Genomic DNA, 17,115 nt, shown 5'->3' with positions numbered 1-17,115 from the left:
TGTACGGGCCTTTCTGGATACAGAAAATGTTCAACTGCTGCCCTGGCCAGCACATTCTCCAGATCTCTCACCAATAGAAAACGTCTGGTCAATGGTGGCCGAGAAACTGGTTCGTCACAATTCGCCAGTCACTACTCTTGATGAACTGTGGTATCGTGTTGAAGCTGCATGGGCAGCTGTACCTGTACACGCCATCCAAGCTCTGTTTGACTCAATGCCCAGGCGTATCAAGGCCGTTATTACGGCCAGAGGTGGTTGTTCTGGGTACTGATTTCTCAGTATCTATACACCCAAATTGCGTGCAAATGTAATCACATGTCAGTTCTAGTATAACATATTTGTCCAATGAATACTCGTTTATCATCTGCATTTATTCTTGGTGAAGCAATTTTAATGGCCAGTAGTTTAATTTGAACCACACCAGGGATTTTTTTCATGGTGCGTCTGAATCTTGTTCGCCGAAGTCATGCTTGCATTGAGGTCAGTTTCAGCACATTTTGTAAGATGCAGTACAAATGATTTTATTCCTATTATCTTCTTAAGAAAGAAGTCTCAAGAAGAGACTCATAAAATGTCTTGTATGGATTGTTCTTCTATATGGCGCTGAAACACGGACTTTGAGGAAAAAAGACAGAGAAAGGCTGGAGGCTTTTGAGATCTGGACATGGCGGAAGATGGAATGAATAAGTTGGATGGACAGAGTAAAATATGAAGAGGTACTGAGAAGAGTGGGAGAGAAAAGACAGTTACTAGATGTAATAAAAAGAAGAAAAAGAAATTGGATTGGGCATATATTAAAAAAGAATGACGGACTGATAAAAACAGTTTTAGAAGGTTATGTAGAAGGGAACTGAAGCGAGGAAGGAAGAGATTGCAAAAAAATGGCTCTGAGCACTATGGGACTCAACTGCTGTGGTCATAAGTCCCCTAGAACTTAGAACTACTTAAACCTAACTAACCTAAGGACAGCACACAACACCCAGCCATCACGAGGCAGAGAAAATCCCTAACCCCGCCGGGAATCGAACCCGGGAACCCGGGCGTGGGAAGCGAGAACGCTACCGCACGACCACGAGATGCGGGCGAGGAGATTGCAGATACTGGATGACATGATGGACGGTACAACATACAGCAGCCTTAAGAAGGAAGCAATGGATCGCAGAAAATGGAGAGGCAAAGGACCTGCTAATATAGCAGATAGCTGATGATGATGATGATGATCTTCTTAAGGTTCCCTACCTCAAATAGTTCAGTGGAGCAGTCTCTACGCCGTGTTAAACTTTTGCACGCTCTTACGGAAACACCCTGCATAAAGCCGGCGGCTCTCCTCCTCGTGCGAGGATGCAACTGTAAGGGCGGGTTCCTGCGATCAGCTGTAGCGGCCCTGGTGGGGAGTGGAGGTGGTGGGGGCCGTGGCTGCACCTACTGGCGACCCGGCTCGCCGCCGGCGCCTGCACTGTCTCTTGCAACTTCCCCGCAAGAGGACGGCTGTCACACCGCAGCTGCCCCCGCCAAGGTAAGGACACGCCGAGCCTCGTCTACAGCTACGATTTGGCATCCATTCATTTGCTCAACAGTTCTAGAGTTGTACTGGGATGGTTTCGTGGACTTCTGATCAGGCACCTCAAGTAAATTGTTCCTGACTTTTCACGTCGACATGTCATTATTACTACTGCTACTGAGTGTGTTATCCGTAGCTTTACGATATACTGCTGTTGAATTAAATAGTTTTCTTAATAACTAATGTCAGTTGGAACTATCACATAGATAACCGGAGGGAAAGGCAAAGGAAAAACTACGTTTCATTGAGAGGACACTTAGACGCAACAGTTCTACTAAACAGTCTGCCTACACTATGCTTGTTCGTTCTCTGCTAGAATGTTGCTGTGCTGTATGGGATCCTTACCAGACAGGATCGATAGAGGAAGTCGAAGAAGTTCAAAGAAGGGCAACTCGTTTTGTATTAGTGCGAAATAGGGAAATCAGTGTCACAGATATGATAAGCAAGTTGGGATGCTAATGATTAAAACACAGTCGATTTTCATTGCGGCGAGATCTTTTCAATAAATTTGAATCACCAACTTTCTTTTCTGAATGTGAAAATGTTTTATCGTTGCCAATCTATATAAGGAGAAATGATCATCATAATAAAATAAGAGAAATCAGAGCTCGCATGGAAAGATTTAAGTGCTCATTTTTTCCCACGGGCTATTGTAGAGTGGATGGGTAGAGAAATATTCTGAAGGTAGTTCGAAGAACCTTCTACCAGGCACTTACGTGTGAATTGCAGAATAGTCATGTAGATGTAGATGCAGATGGATATAAACAATCTGCTTAAATTGCTAACAATCATTGAAGGAAATTTTATTAATTAAAGGACCTTATTGTGCTTCCTGGTGTTCAGAAGACGGGTCGATTTCATTTTTATGCACGGTACTTCGAAGATCGACCCGACTTGTTCAGGTGCTTGGAGATGTCCAAACTGTGGAATATTGTTGGTGTCGCACCAGTATCAACAATACTTCACTGTCAGTTTGGAGTGCAGGCAGCGAATGCGTACAGTAACCCAGATCGCAGCGTATGAAGAAGGCGACTGGGTCGGTCATCGAAGAATCGTGCAGAAAAATGCAGTCAACGGCTTGGCCGAACACCCGAAATCTCGTATATTTCTGACAAGGCCTGATCTGGGGCGATCTGCAATGCATGGTAACTGGAAAAATCTCCACAAGTCAAGATCGCCAAAAAACCATTTCATTGGATGACTGGTTTCGACAGCGCAATCTTGTCACCATCGGATCTTCTGCTTTTGAATGTTTACAACATATTACCCATCAGTTTTACAATTCGCTTCAGACTGCATCTGTGCACCTCACTACCATGGAGATCACTACACGTCTGCATGTCAAATGTAGTTATGTTTATGTTTGCACATGCCGATGTGTAGCGATCTTCATGGTAGTGACGTGTACAGATCAAATGTGAAGCGACTTTAGCACTGATGGATAATATATTACGAAAATTCAAAAACACAAGACCCGATGATGACAGCAATGATTTTGCATCGAGCTTGGCTTGTTAGGTTTACTTCAGTTACCTGAAATCTCCTCGTTAACCAATCAAGCTAAGGGAACTTGCCCGATCATATAAATGATTACATGTTGAGAGCAGTTCGTGGTCATGTGGTAACGATGTTGACTCTGGATCACGGGGACCCGAGATCGATTCCCGGCAGAGCTGGGGATTTTCTCCGCCCGAGACTGGGTGTGTGGGTTGCCCTCATCATCATTTCATTATCATCGACGCGTAAGTCGCCGAAGTGGCGTCAAACAAAGAGACTTGCAGCAAGTGGCCGAATCACGGAAGGAGACTCCTGACTAATAATTCCGTACGCTCGTCTGAGATCGAGCGAGGTGGAGCAGTGGTTCGCACACTGGACTCGCATTCGGGAGGACGACGGTTCAAACCCATCTCCGACTGTCCTGATTTAGGTTTTTCCTGGTTTCCCTAAATCGTTTCAGGTAAATGCCGCGATGGTTCCTTTGAAAGGGCACGGCCAATTTCCTTCCCAATCCTTCCCTAATCCGAGCTTGTGCTCCGTCTCTAATGACCTAGTTGTCGACGGGACGTTAAACACTAATCTCCTCCTCTCCGCCCGTTTGATTTCTGAATTTACATTTCGGGGAAATGTGTGAACATATCTGTCTTGTAGCCCCTGTTTCGCAATCTTGTCTTCTACTGCAGGCGAAAATAACTGTTTTAAGAAAATTAGATGGACGATAAATAGCATTAAGAAACTACCTTTTACAAAGGCGGTAGAGATCAAAAAGAGCCAGTGCCTTTTCTTTATGGTACCTAAACGTGTTGTCGAAAAGTTCTTGTAGAGTGGAAATACTTTAGGGTTAAAGGAGACCACTCACCGAAAAGCACAAACGTTGAATTGTCGATAGATCCACACACAACAATGAAACGTTGTTAGCTTTCAGAGTTATCATTCGACGACCTAGAGTAAAATACACTAACACACACGGTGTTGGGGCATAGGCGTCTGTTTGCGTGTGTGTGAGCGTGTATGTGTATGTTCGTGTATGTTACTCTACCTCGTGAAAGGATAACTCCGAAAGCTAGCAAGTTGTCCTTTTGTGTGTGCCTATCGACAGCTCCACGCCTCTGCTAGACATCGAAGTCATAGAAATGACAAGGCGATATATTTCGGATGCTTTTTCCCCTCACACAATTCACCATCTGTTGAAAGGAAATGTATGACATTCGGTCCAAAAAAATTTAAATTACAGGATTCCAGGACTTAAGCTGCCTTTAAGACACCTGACAGCCATGAGGGCGACGTGTAGGTCACACGTGTAAGCATGTAATCCTCCTCTGAAGAGTGGCGAGGGGATGTCTTGAGCAGGGTCCGTTCCAAATATGTTCTTCGCGTTAATTCAGACATCAAAGAAGAGTTCAAACAATCTGGCGCTCAAACTTAGCACAGGCGTTTGTTGTGTGACTCAACGATTTGTAAGCCTGTTTCACCCGGAAGCGCTTACGTGAAACTTGAAGACAACTTAATAGCCGTTCTCATCCAGCTCCCTGGTATTTGCACTCTGTCCGTCGAGTGCTAGAACGTAAGTTCAGAACATACGTACAGTGCATGTCTGCAGTTCAAGTGTCATGTACTGGATAGAAGAAATGAATAATAGTAAAAAAGGGCTGCGAAATTCTGTTTAGCGGTTCAAGCTGTTTAGCATTTGTAACCTAAATAATGTGTGGTAATGAGAGCTACTTCAAGAAATGGTTAATGGAAAGGCGTAGACCAGGTCAACTGTACCAAGTCATGACAAGAAATCGAACATTGGTTTACTCACGGAATCATTTCACAGTCCATACAACAAGAAACAATAGAATATCTAAATCAGTGGGACCAGACGAGAATTTAAGATCGCTCCTCCATGTTAGATGCACTATGTATAGCCACATAAAATATTTCAGTCTATAGTATTTTTATTTACTGAAAGACTAAAGGCAGTTATTACTATGAATTCGCCCAGTAGTTGCTCACTCTATGCCACTGTTATCCGTTTCCTACATGTCACTAGGCAGAGTCTAGCTATTTACCAGCATACTTACCCTGGATCTTTTGTTTTAACCCTTATGTCATCCAGTCCAATTCTGAGTTGATGTATTTTTGTTACTTGTTTTAGGCGCAGTTTCTAGAGCCTCGTGCTCTCCCAATACGTAAGAAGTTATATTTTAAATAATGCAGCATTGACGTTGAGATATATACATAAGAGACGAAAAACCTCGTCCTGATCACGTTTGTTTCTTTTTGCAAATGTAACTGATGATTTCCTAGCTCGACGATCTCTGAATTTCATTGTATGTAGAAAATTTATTTGGTGAATAACTGCTCGAATTATAAACGGGCAATCAGATGCATTTTCCGCCCGTAGGCGATTTACTGTTGAGGTTAAATTACAGATCAATCCCGCTAGGCAGTGTTTGAAAGTTTGTTTCGAGCCACTTCAGCTTTCAGCTGCATGCCTGCACAAATTTTAACGTTCCAAGATAATTACAGAAATTTTCGCGTAAGTACGATGACATTGGAAATAATCTGCAAGGAGTTTTTGTATGGATTCCGATACATTCAAGGTCATTCGAAAATTTAACGGGTTACTTTCTCGCTGTCTATTAGTGTGAACATACCTCAAGGAAAACACTATATCTTCCAAGTAAAGCCAGTTCTAATATGTACATTCACAAACAAGCGACGAACGAAAATTTGTAGTAAGACCGGGATTCGAACTCGGGTCATTTTCTCATTAGGTAGATGGGCAAACCATACGCCATCTTGGTACAGTGGCTTCGTATAATTGCACGAATGACCCTAGTATGATTCCCTCCTTATTCCAAACCCCCGTTCATTCCTCAGACCACTCGAACAGAATTGCAAAGGCTCCCCGATTGTACTGGAATAACACCACAGCGTCGAGCGAAACGAGGGATCCTGCCCGAATCTTAGGATTAGATATCTGAGAAATGAGGTCTCTGGAACCATATACTTTCATTTGAACAATTCCAAGACTTAACTACCGACAGTTCCAATTTCGTGTTTAAAACATTCTTTACTTAATCGTAGATGCAACTAATATTCTCTTGAGTTGCATTCAATAATATTCTTTCTAATGCGAAACGAGTTAAATTTCGGAACCCCCTAATGCGCAGTAATACTTTCAATAGACACAGGAGCTCGTAAGCTAAGACACCAGTTCCAAGAACTATGTCAGTTACTGTAACACGCAATCGGAGATTAAATAAGAAGACAGGACAACTATTTGCCTCCGAAAACACGGTCACCTTTCGCTGCTTCGTGCGATATGCAGTATTTCGGTCGAAGCAGTCTTCTGACGTAAGATTAACGTCTGGCCTGTCTACCGTTAAACGCAACAGCTTCAAGGGTTTCGGTAGCGGATTCTTATCTTCGGCAAACTTATGCAGCAGACAGTGAAACACTTACTGACAATTTTGTTCAAAATGACATTGTGGCTAGAAGAATACGGCAATGAATCTTGTTTAAGCAGCACATTTGTTATCCGTCAGTACCAGAAGTACGGATCTTTACGTCGATTTCTGATTGCAGTTTATCTTCAATAAAATCTTCAGGTCTGCCCTGTATGGATATACCCATTGAATCGTGCTCGATTACTGAACCATCTCGGTCAGAAAAATAAGAAATACCACACGGACATTTAAACAAAACGTTTCTCACGCTCAGCCAATTTATGCGCATAATTGAAGTGACGTAGTCCTCTCGTTACGCAGAACGAGAAATCGTGTATGTAAATCACTGATTGAGCCATGTGTGTGTTGTACACGCGTAAAAATAGTTGCTATTTTAACACTTAAAACACCTTTGTTTTAACACTTAAAACACCTTAATAGAAATCACTGCGTTACACCTGTATGACCTGTAAGCGGGAATGTAGTTTACCCATTTCGTCTATACGGGATCTTTGGAGCCCTCGTCCAGCTGAGCTTCACAAGAGAATTGAAGGGAGAGGCAACAAGTAAGAATTTTTTTCTTTCCGGGGAATACATGCAGTATCCTTTATAGATTACAGAATGAATAGGAAATATTGTAGTCTGCAAAAACAATGCATTATGTTGGGTACTGTTTAGTAATAACGGAATTTCAAAGTTGTATGATACAATTTACGAACGCTACATAAATAACATTTTATTAAAAAAACATATCTCTGAATAACTGCAAAAGCAACAAAGCAATTGCAGTCACTCTGTAGCAAAAAATGTGAAAGAAGTGAGGTATGTTCGCATACAACGTCTCGTTGACATAGATATCTGGGAGGGTAAACTGATCGATCGTGCTTGGCTTCCCCTCGACGCGGCTGGAGATGACGAAGGAAACGCCCACGGATTTGGTGAAGCAACCATCCCGGTGTTTATAAGTTACGTAAATCGGGATGATAGATCTGGGATGGATAACTGGATTAGGTCCAGAAGTCTACCATCCCAGAAAACGAATCAAGCGCCATAATAAACGTTAGCATCCTGGACGGCAGTAGACACAATGCGACGATTATGCATGCTGATAACAGCAGACTGAATACATTCGCTTGGTATTTGTGGATATTATCTTCGGAGCGCACTTAACAACAACGAAAACGTTCGTGATCGGACCAAACAAGTGACGAGACGATAACAGTATCACATAATCTCCTCAGTAAATATATGTCCAGGTATCAACTTTCAGTGTCTTGAGTTCCTCACTAGGTGTGCTGTGTGTTCACACACTGAAGATGTAGAAAGGTTTCTCCTCACTCAAATTACCGCGAAAGTGCAAGGCAAATGTAATTTTTCACAATACAGAGTTGAAATGCTTTCTCGTCCAGCCTCAGATGAAACGTAAAAAGAATACTTCGTGGTTCATTTCTAGGCTGTAGTTAATTTTCCTTTCGATTGTTACGTAACCAATATTCGAGACGTCGCAACACAATACCAACTCCTGCATGAAAACCAGGTGAAACTACCTCTTGAAATGACACATGGCTCTGCCACTGACGCACGACGGACGTGAGAAACCCGGTGTACGAGAGAAGAGATAAGGCCAATTTTTGTAACTGCAGAGATGCCTAACGTTACGGAACGTTGAACGAGCTAGCTAGGAGAACGAGGGAGCTTGGGGGACAACTTGTTTTCGTCTTAGACTTCCTTAATTTAGTTTCACTTAATGTTTCAAAATCATTTTGTTAATCGCTGTAAACAAATACAGGATATAAGAAAACACATGAAATTTTCTCGTTGTAATGGACTGTCAAAGATAAGCATAGAAACATGCTACCAGAACGGAGAAGAGCAACAAAATTGAGGGTCAAAGTTTACCTTATTAAAAGTCGACTCTACAGAAAAGAATATCAGTAGAGCCCTTCGCGGATAAGACAAATTAGACTTGTGTGTGCAAGTCGTTTATTCGAATCCATATGTGTTTTATCCTCATCCTCATCAGAATTGTGTCTGGCCGGAATTTTCGTCTGCTGAAGTCGGACTGCGTAATTTATATCCCATCCCAGAGACAGATCATAACAATATATTAATACAACGTGGCGTGTTGTATGTTGGTTACGCTCCGGTAAGTCGCAGGGTTTTCTGTCGTGATAAATGAAATGAATTTTGGGAATTTTTTTGTGGAAGATACAGGAAACACAGAACTCAAATGACGGCATGTTACCAGTTATCGTCACATATTATATATGTTTCAAAGTTAAGTCATGTAGTTAATTTATCAACCGCATGTTATGTTTACGTACGATGCTTCCCAGTGTAATAAGCTTTACAGTGAGTACTTGTAACTGTATTAAACAAGAACGTTGGGCCAGAATGGAATGCACAGAACAAATGAGAAACCGTCGTCGTTGGATTGGAAGGGGAAGGCATATCCCATGGCCAGCGTGATCGCCCGATCACACACCCTGAGACTCTTTCCTCGGAGCTTCGTCAAGACGTTGGTGTGTAAAAGCCTGTAGAAGCGGATGTAGAGCTGCTTGCGAGGATCCAAGCTGCCAGTCTGCTGATAAGGCAGACACCAGTGATCTTTGAGAGAGTACGGCAGAACATCATGCGCCGTTGTCACGCATGCATTGAGACTGGCGGTCGTCACTTCCAACAATTACTATGAGTTGCGTTGTTATGCGATGTGCGCTGAGCATGCCCACAACTCAATAAATATGCCCATTGGTTCCCTATCTCAATACAATTTGTTGTGGACCCACTACAGCCTGTTTCAATTTGACCCAAAAGGTTTGAAACACCATGTAGAGATGGCTTCTATCTCGCTAACGAACTTCAGTAAGCCGTTGGCAGCAGGGTGGATGACAACTGGCGTTCTCCATATACATATCCTTTGGCGTTTTCTACGGAGCATTGTAAGCAGATTACTTATCGAAACGTTTTTTTTTTTATTTTCCTATATTTCCATACTGGAAGGCGCTCATATGTTGTTAACGCGCCAGTTGTCCTCACCAATTTGGAGGTCATGATGCGATATGTAATAACGTCTGTATTACTGTTGCCGACCGGAAGACTTGTGTCATATTTAGTAATCGTACTACTTTGTAGTTCACATTATTGTATGCAACTAAAATACAACTCTGGATTCATGATAAAATTTCCTTTACCTGTTTGAATATACGATATTGCATGTAACCAAGCAGTTTTTCGCGACGAATTTATTGCATAATACGTTGTCGGTGCACTTGTCACGTTAACTATCTACGAAAATTCGAGCTTTCGGCATTACCCACTGTTGTCGTCATAAGAAAAGTCATTGACTGTTTAAGAAGTCATACAGATATTACGGAAGTACCAATGTCCACTACTTTCAGAGATTACATTGGCGCCAAGGATGAAACGTCACTCACAGCCTCTTTATTTGTATAATACAGTACGTAGCATTATTCAGTCACTCCATGTGAGTTTGCAGATGTGTTTCCCACACTTGTAAAGAGAATACTGGGATCATAATTTCCCCTCAAAAATAAATTCTGTCAAAATAAAACAACTAAAGCTGTTGCTATGATTCTCCCTCTTCTGTGGAGTGGAAAAAAGGGCTTGATTTTCTAGCATCCAGGCTCTGCACAGTTACTAATAAACACTCAAATACACATGGCCTTCTGATGCTTGAGTCGCTGTTGCTTAAAGTGTGGGCCACACCACATCTGCATGATTCATTTACTTCATCGGCAGTTGCGTTCCTGAGGAAGACAATGTGACTGTTACCGAAAGCTCGCGTTTTCATACAGAATTAACGCGGCAAGTGCACCGAGAACGGTCTATGCATATAATACCGCATAACTGCTTTCGATAAGGAGATCTGAAGCCACGAATAAATGCCCTCGGATCGCTATCTGGGCAGTACGGTGCTGAGGCTTTTGTAACAAGTGACGCCGTGGGTTGTGGCTGAGTGTGTTTGCTGACAGTCTGCTTCCAGTGCTCCGTCAGCGACGTGTGACGTACGTTTCAGGGACTCAGACAGCGGCGCAGTTCCAGCAGGCTTACTCTCCCTCGACACCCGCCACACACGTCGATAGTGGAAGTATAGCTTCAAGGCGGAAATTGATAATTTTATTGCAACAGTCGTCATTCCAGCTTATCTTCTTATTGCACTTCTCCTATCGCTCCCTTCAAGGATGCATACATGACTTCATGCCAAGGAGCCCGGGTTCGATTCCCGGCTGGGTCGGCGATTTTCTCCGCTCATTTCATCACCAGTGGAAGGCAACGGGAAACCACCACAGGAATCACTTCCCTAGACGCTCATTCGGTGGACCTCTCTGAGGAGGCTTCCCCAATGACAAGACCTGCCGTAAGGCAGAACACAAAGTTTTTTTTTTACATGACTTCAGTAGTGACTCCATTCCCCGTAGGAAGAAACGTTTTCGAAACGTCTAATTAGCTCTATTAAATTCCATTTAATGGTCTATTAAATACATCGTTTAGAATTTTCTGTATCTGCTTTCCAAGTGTTTCTTCTCCAGTCAGCTCTTTATATGGGAACTAGTTTTTTTTTTTTCATTTTTTCTTTTTTTTATATACACTGTTTCATTTAATTTCAGTTTTCACTGTGTTATGCGTAACAGTGACTTGTAGACTTATGATGCACTACACTTTATGTTCGCCATAGATGGTCCACCACGTTTTGTGTCCAAATAATACAGGACTAGGCATCTAACACTGAACGCTAAATCCACTTGAAAATCTAACATTTACATGTAGAGTATCGCGATTTGTGCAATTAAGATTTGGCATCAACAATAAAACAAAAACATACGTTACCTACGACGTGGTAAAAAAGCTTCGGGCACGCATTGTTCATCGTTCTCAGAACGCTAGAAACGCAAATAACACACCACCGTTTAGTACTATTACGGGTTTAAGTTTTAAAGATGTCTGAAACACCGCATATAGATCATTTTCACCATATATCGTGACACATGATGAAAAGTAACACAACAAAGGTTGTACGAATTGGTATGGCATGCTAGCAAAGCTTTATCATATCAAGAGACGTTCGACAGGTACAGAGGGGAGCTTTGAAAAGACCAGTCTACCAAATCCACTTTTTATTATAATGCTAGCCGAGAAAACTTCTGATTCTGAAGTTTTGAAACTGTATACAAAACATGCTATTGTCTAAATTTTTCGTAAAAATCTGTTTTTTCGCGATAGACTAATAATAATGATCTAAGCAATACCAGAATAAAACGTCCTGGTCATAACACTACCTCTACCTAAGCTTTTTTCGGCCGAACACAGATATTTACCATTCGAAAGAATTTACCATATCCAAACACGTTTACTTGAGTGTCACCTCCTTTGTTTCATGTACCAATATCATACTTATCTGCACTATTCTAGGCGACGTGGTTAGTAACTTGCGGGTTGCAGCACAACCACGAAAACTTCGCTGTCAAGAGATCGTTCTCTCTCTGACGTCAGTACCTGATCCCAAACGCAAGTCCTCCACAGCACTTCACAACGGCATCTTTCGACTGTTTCCTATATTGCGCTTTGGGGTTTCGGCACTCTCCAACAGTTCGAAGACTGTCAGAACGATATCTAGGCTTAGTATCTCTTTGACGTTCTTCTTTCACAGTTTCGTTGTGAACATTGCACCAAGGCGCAGTATACTTCTATAAAGTGTCTGTGACGTAATGAACGAACCTACGGTCTCTTCAAACGCCCTATTTCAATTCATTCATTTCTCTCCTTTGACTCCTAACAGAAAATATAATTGTGGTGCTGACTCATTGCGTTAGAGTGTCAGATACAAAGATTGACAAAAACGTGTGTGTGTGTGCATTCTTAAGGGACCAAACTACTCAGGTCATCGGTGCCTAGACTTAAACACTACTTAAAGTAACGTAAACTAACTTATGCTAAGAACAACACACACACACACACACACACATGCCAGAGGGAGGACCCGAACCTCCGGCGAGAGGAGCCACGCAATCCGTAACATGGCGCCTCAAACGTCGCGGCCACTCCGTGCGCCCAAGGATTGGCGTCACCCACTGAACGTCTATTGCTTTATCAGGAAAACGTTTTTATACATTTCACCTGTCAAATCATATCTTACTTTCTTACTTATGACTGATCGACAGAAACTAATAGAAAAAAGTTACAAACACTGTGATGATTAATGAACCGTTTGATTGAGACCTGAGTTAAACATTTTAAATGTTCAGATAAGTAAGACATTTAACAATATCGTACATTTTCCGTGATGGTGTTGACATATCACCATTGGGTTCATGTCAACATGTGACTGTTAAGGTTCACCTGATGTCGCAGAAGCGGGCGTGTAGCTATACAGGGTGTTACAAAAAGGTACGGCCAAACTTTCAGGAAACATTCCTCACACACAAATAAAGAAAAGATGTTATGTGGACATGTGTCCGGAAACGCTTAATTTCCATGTTAGAGCTCATTTTAGTTTCGTCAGTATGTACTGTACTTCCTCGATTCACCACCATGATTTCATATGAGATACTCTACCTGTGCTGCTAAAACATGTGCCTTTACAAGTACGACACAACATGTGGTTCATGCACGATGGAGCTCCTGCACATTTCAGTCGAAGTGTTCGTACGCTTCTCAACAACAGGTTCGGTGACCGATGGATTGGTAGAGGCGGACCAATTCCATGGCCTCCACGCTCTCCTGACCTCAACCCTCTTGACTTTCATTTATGGGGGCATTTGAAAGCTCTTGTCTACGCAACCCCGATACCAAATGTAGAGACTCTTCGTGCTCGTAATGTGGACGGCTGTGATACAATACGCCATTCTTCAGGACTGCATCAGCGCATCAGGGATTCCATGCGACGGAGGGTGGATGCATGTATCCTCGCTAACGGAGGACATTTTGAACATTTCCCGTAACAAAGTGTTTGAAGTCATGCTGGTACGTTCTGTTGCTGTGTGTTTCCATTCCATGATTAATGTAATTTGAGGAGAAGTAATAAAATGATCTCTAACATGGAAAGTAAGCGTTTCCGGACACATGTCCACATAACATATTTTCTATCTTTGTGTGTGAGGAATGTTTCCTGAAAGTTTGGCCGTACCTTTTTGTAACACCCTGTATATCGCTTGTGAAGTCAGGAAAAACCGCAGTCGACGTCGTGTTTTCCTCTGCGTTCAAAATAACAGCACCTGCTTCAGCAGAGGGCTGGCCCAGTAGCTACGGAAGAGTAACAGATGCACTCGAAGCATTCTCAGAAGCGCCGCTGGCCGTGAAACAGTGCGAGCTGGAAAACAACCTAAAGGCTGACGCACTCACCACATGTGTCAAGTGTCTCGTAGGTCTAGTAACTTCAGCAAGTGGTAGCGTTCGCAACTATTCCTTCGTAATGTCACTACTCAATTTTTGGAGCCTGTATTCACCAACACGCTGTTGCCAGTATCAACTGACAAGATAGCTATCACTCAAGCATCTGACGACGAAAGTCATGCCAGTATTGGAAGATTGAAAAGAAAAAACATTAGACGTCAGGTGAAAATTTTATACGTCGACCACGGCCTCTCAGCCCGGATGTTTCAACTGAAGAGAAAGATTAGAGTTTGAAGTTGTTGCATTAGAACAACTGATGATAAACTATAAACCGTGTTGGCAGAAATTGGTTGCGCCGGTATGACACAGAACAATTTACAACGGAATGTGAAGTTATTCGAATAATAGAATAAGTAAACACGTATCAGTCACTTGTTACACGGGCTGTACAAAGACGATACAGCACTAGAGAGTGGATAGATATGTGGCACGTCTCTATGGATGAATGGAAGACGCGGAATTGAGAAGATTTGACAGTAAAATAACGGAGTGGTCATACAGTAAGCATCACTTCCAGTTTTAAACAGCTCCCTCAGAAAATGTTTCCCTTTTAAAGCAAACTCTGAAAGTGTGTGCTTCTGTTCGCCCCTTGCGAGGAAAAAATGTGCAGTTGTTTGCTGAGAGAAAGTTTATCACAGGAGCTACATTAAATTTCATGAAACCTTTCGTATTTGTGTATTCTTGATCTCTGGTAAACTTAAAGGAGAATAGGAATGTTTGTCAATTAAGGTGGAAGAAAGTGGACACTGGCTTTGTTGTAGGAACTATTTAGAGATTCTCTTCAAATGATAATAGGGAAACCAACCAAAACTTAAATCAGGATTTTCCGTGTGTCGCTTTAATCCCGTCGTGCCCTAGTACGAGCCCAGTGCCTCGCTGAGAGCGAAATTTCGCTCGGCAGGTGATTGACGACGCTGGTGAAGAAAGAATCGGAATGATGAGCTGATAGGGAGGTGTGTCATTTGGAGGTTCGTAAAGTTTATACAACAGGAGGATTTTAGACGTCTTTCTTGCTTGAAGTAGTAGGCGACACATATAATGCTGCTGTACTGTACTTCGGGGAAGGTCTTTGAACGTTTTTTAGGTGACAATAAGTGACGTAAGCTAGCTGGATTACGTGCTCCAGAGGGCCTGCTTTTAGCAGGCACGCTTAAATTCAGCTGTTACGCGATGTGTGAGGATTGCGAAATTACATATTCGGTCATATAGAAATGTCGGTAACAGTCACGATATCATCAGGCCAGGGTGTGGATATCTTGGCTTAGATAATAGGGATATTGTTAGTCGGTGAGACGAAGCTAGGCTGGAACTGAAAAAAAAAATGATCGATGAAGTTCACAGCCCGAACTTTTCCCCTTTTAGGTGGGTTTCAGTAATCCTCTCAAGCCTCCAACACTCATCTTCCTCCTCCAACTGGAAGAGCCCGTGCATTACTGTACACACCGAGTAAAATTCAAAGCACACCTCTTTTTAACTTATGAAAAGGCTTTTGAGAGACCTTTTTATACTTTTGAAAGAGTCACGGTCCATTAACGGTCAGCCTGACTTTAAATCAACTTCTTTCAATTTACATGTGAACAAAAGGAATGTTCTCAGCAAGTTACCTGCTAGTTTTAAGTAATGGGGACGAATGTAAAACGTGATGTTGTAGCAGGACTCTGACCATTATTTGATTAGGAGGAGATTTTAATGTGTACCCGAATAACTGGTTCGATCTGTTAAGTTAGTTAACTGCATGCTGCACGGATCATTGCACGACACGTCTTAATGATATAGAACGAGTCATTTTACATTCACATCACAAATTATCCTGTAAATATGGCTATATACCGAAGATTTAAAAGATTTTTAATTATTGTTATTAAATAAGCAGATGTGAGTTGGTAATTCCTGCCCACGACCCTTTTAGACACAACAGTTTTTTCAAATAAACCAGTCACGCATTGTACTCTGATTGATGTAAACATCTGTCCACAGCCTTTCTCTTAACTGTTTGTAAACAATTAGACCGTGATTTCTTTTAGTGCATTGTACATGAGAGAAGAATGTGAGACTTGCTTGGAAGTGCGAATGGAATCCTTTAAGAACAGTGCTAATATACTGATTGCATATAAGTTATTTTAACTGCACTAGTCTCTTTACTTATATAACTTTTGAATACATTACGGGAAAGGCAGTGATCAATGTCTTACAAATATTTACTATTAAAACAGTCTTGATCACGATTTATTTATCAAGGTGACCGGTTTCAACCACTACTGAGGTCATCTTCAGACGATTGAGTAGGAACCTCTTTCTGTTGGAGAGTAGTGATTCTCCAATAGAAAAAGGTTCCTACTCAATGGTCTGAAGATGACCACAGTAGTGGTTGAAACCGGTCACCTTGATAAATAAATCGTGATCAAGACTGTTTTAATAGTAAATCTTTACTTATATGACTAGGGACCGACGATACCACTGTTGATTATACATATACGGACTACTGTCACCATGAGCCAGATATTTATTTCGATAGAGAAAATAATGTCGTGCATGACTGACTCGAAAACTGTGAACAATATGATACAAACGGTCCGCTTTGTCCACTAATTCTATCAACAAGACAGTTATTCGTTAGCTCTACGTAAACATAATGGCGAGTAAGAGTTATTGTTTTTTTTTTCTTTTATTCTCTACTTCAAGGAGTAGAGTGGACTGTTTGACATAAGGCCCACTTAGGAGAGGTGGTTGTTTTCAGCCGGCACCCCAGTGGACTCGAAAAGTGGGGCTCAGTGATCCCAATCAGCAATATTTATGAGCTGCGGTTTCGGCATTCGCCTGACAACCAAAGGAAACCTCCGAAAAACCGTTGTCGGGCTGGGTGGGTGGGGGGGTTGGATCAATTTCATCTCTGGGGGAATGTTATAATATTAGTTGTCTATACGTACGTGTGTGTGTGAGAGAGAGAAAGAGAGAGAGAGAGAGAGAGAGAGACTAAGACATATGCAGTCACACATATTACAGCAATATGAAAGCATCGAAGAGCCTGAGAGAATGTGGAGGCTGTGCACGGTGATGTTCTTGTTATTGACACCTTTAAGCATATTAAAACTTGAAACTATCGTGTAAAAGTAAGAAAACAAGAATTTTCAGCGGAGACGTATGTATAACAATGGAATGCATGATGTACAAAAGAAGTTATTCTTGTGAAACATTTGTTGGCTTCGCCAA

General features: G+C 42.0%; 1 protein-coding gene across 3 annotated transcripts in view; it reads left to right on the top strand.

Annotated features, from left to right (window-relative positions):
* LOC126236131 (acyl-CoA Delta-9 desaturase-like) overlaps positions 1–17,115 on the top strand; it is a 115,371-nt gene that overhangs the window by 30,031 nt on the left and 68,225 nt on the right. Inside the window, exon 1 of one of the 3 annotated variants that reach the window (XM_049945211.1) lies at positions 1,463–1,516. The exons of the other annotated variants lie outside the window; for them this stretch is intronic. The gene's annotated coding sequence lies outside the window, so the exon portion shown is untranslated. Of the gene's footprint in view, positions 1–1,462; positions 1,517–17,115 lie in introns of those variants that run through there. 3 annotated transcript variants of the gene reach the window in all.

This window comes from Schistocerca nitens, chromosome 2, assembly GCF_023898315.1.
Source record: "Schistocerca nitens isolate TAMUIC-IGC-003100 chromosome 2, iqSchNite1.1, whole genome shotgun sequence".
Lineage (NCBI taxonomy): Eukaryota > Metazoa > Arthropoda > Insecta > Orthoptera > Acrididae > Schistocerca > Schistocerca nitens.
The sequence above is the reverse complement of the archived record's forward strand: the minus strand, read 5'-3'. Positions and strand labels throughout refer to the sequence as shown.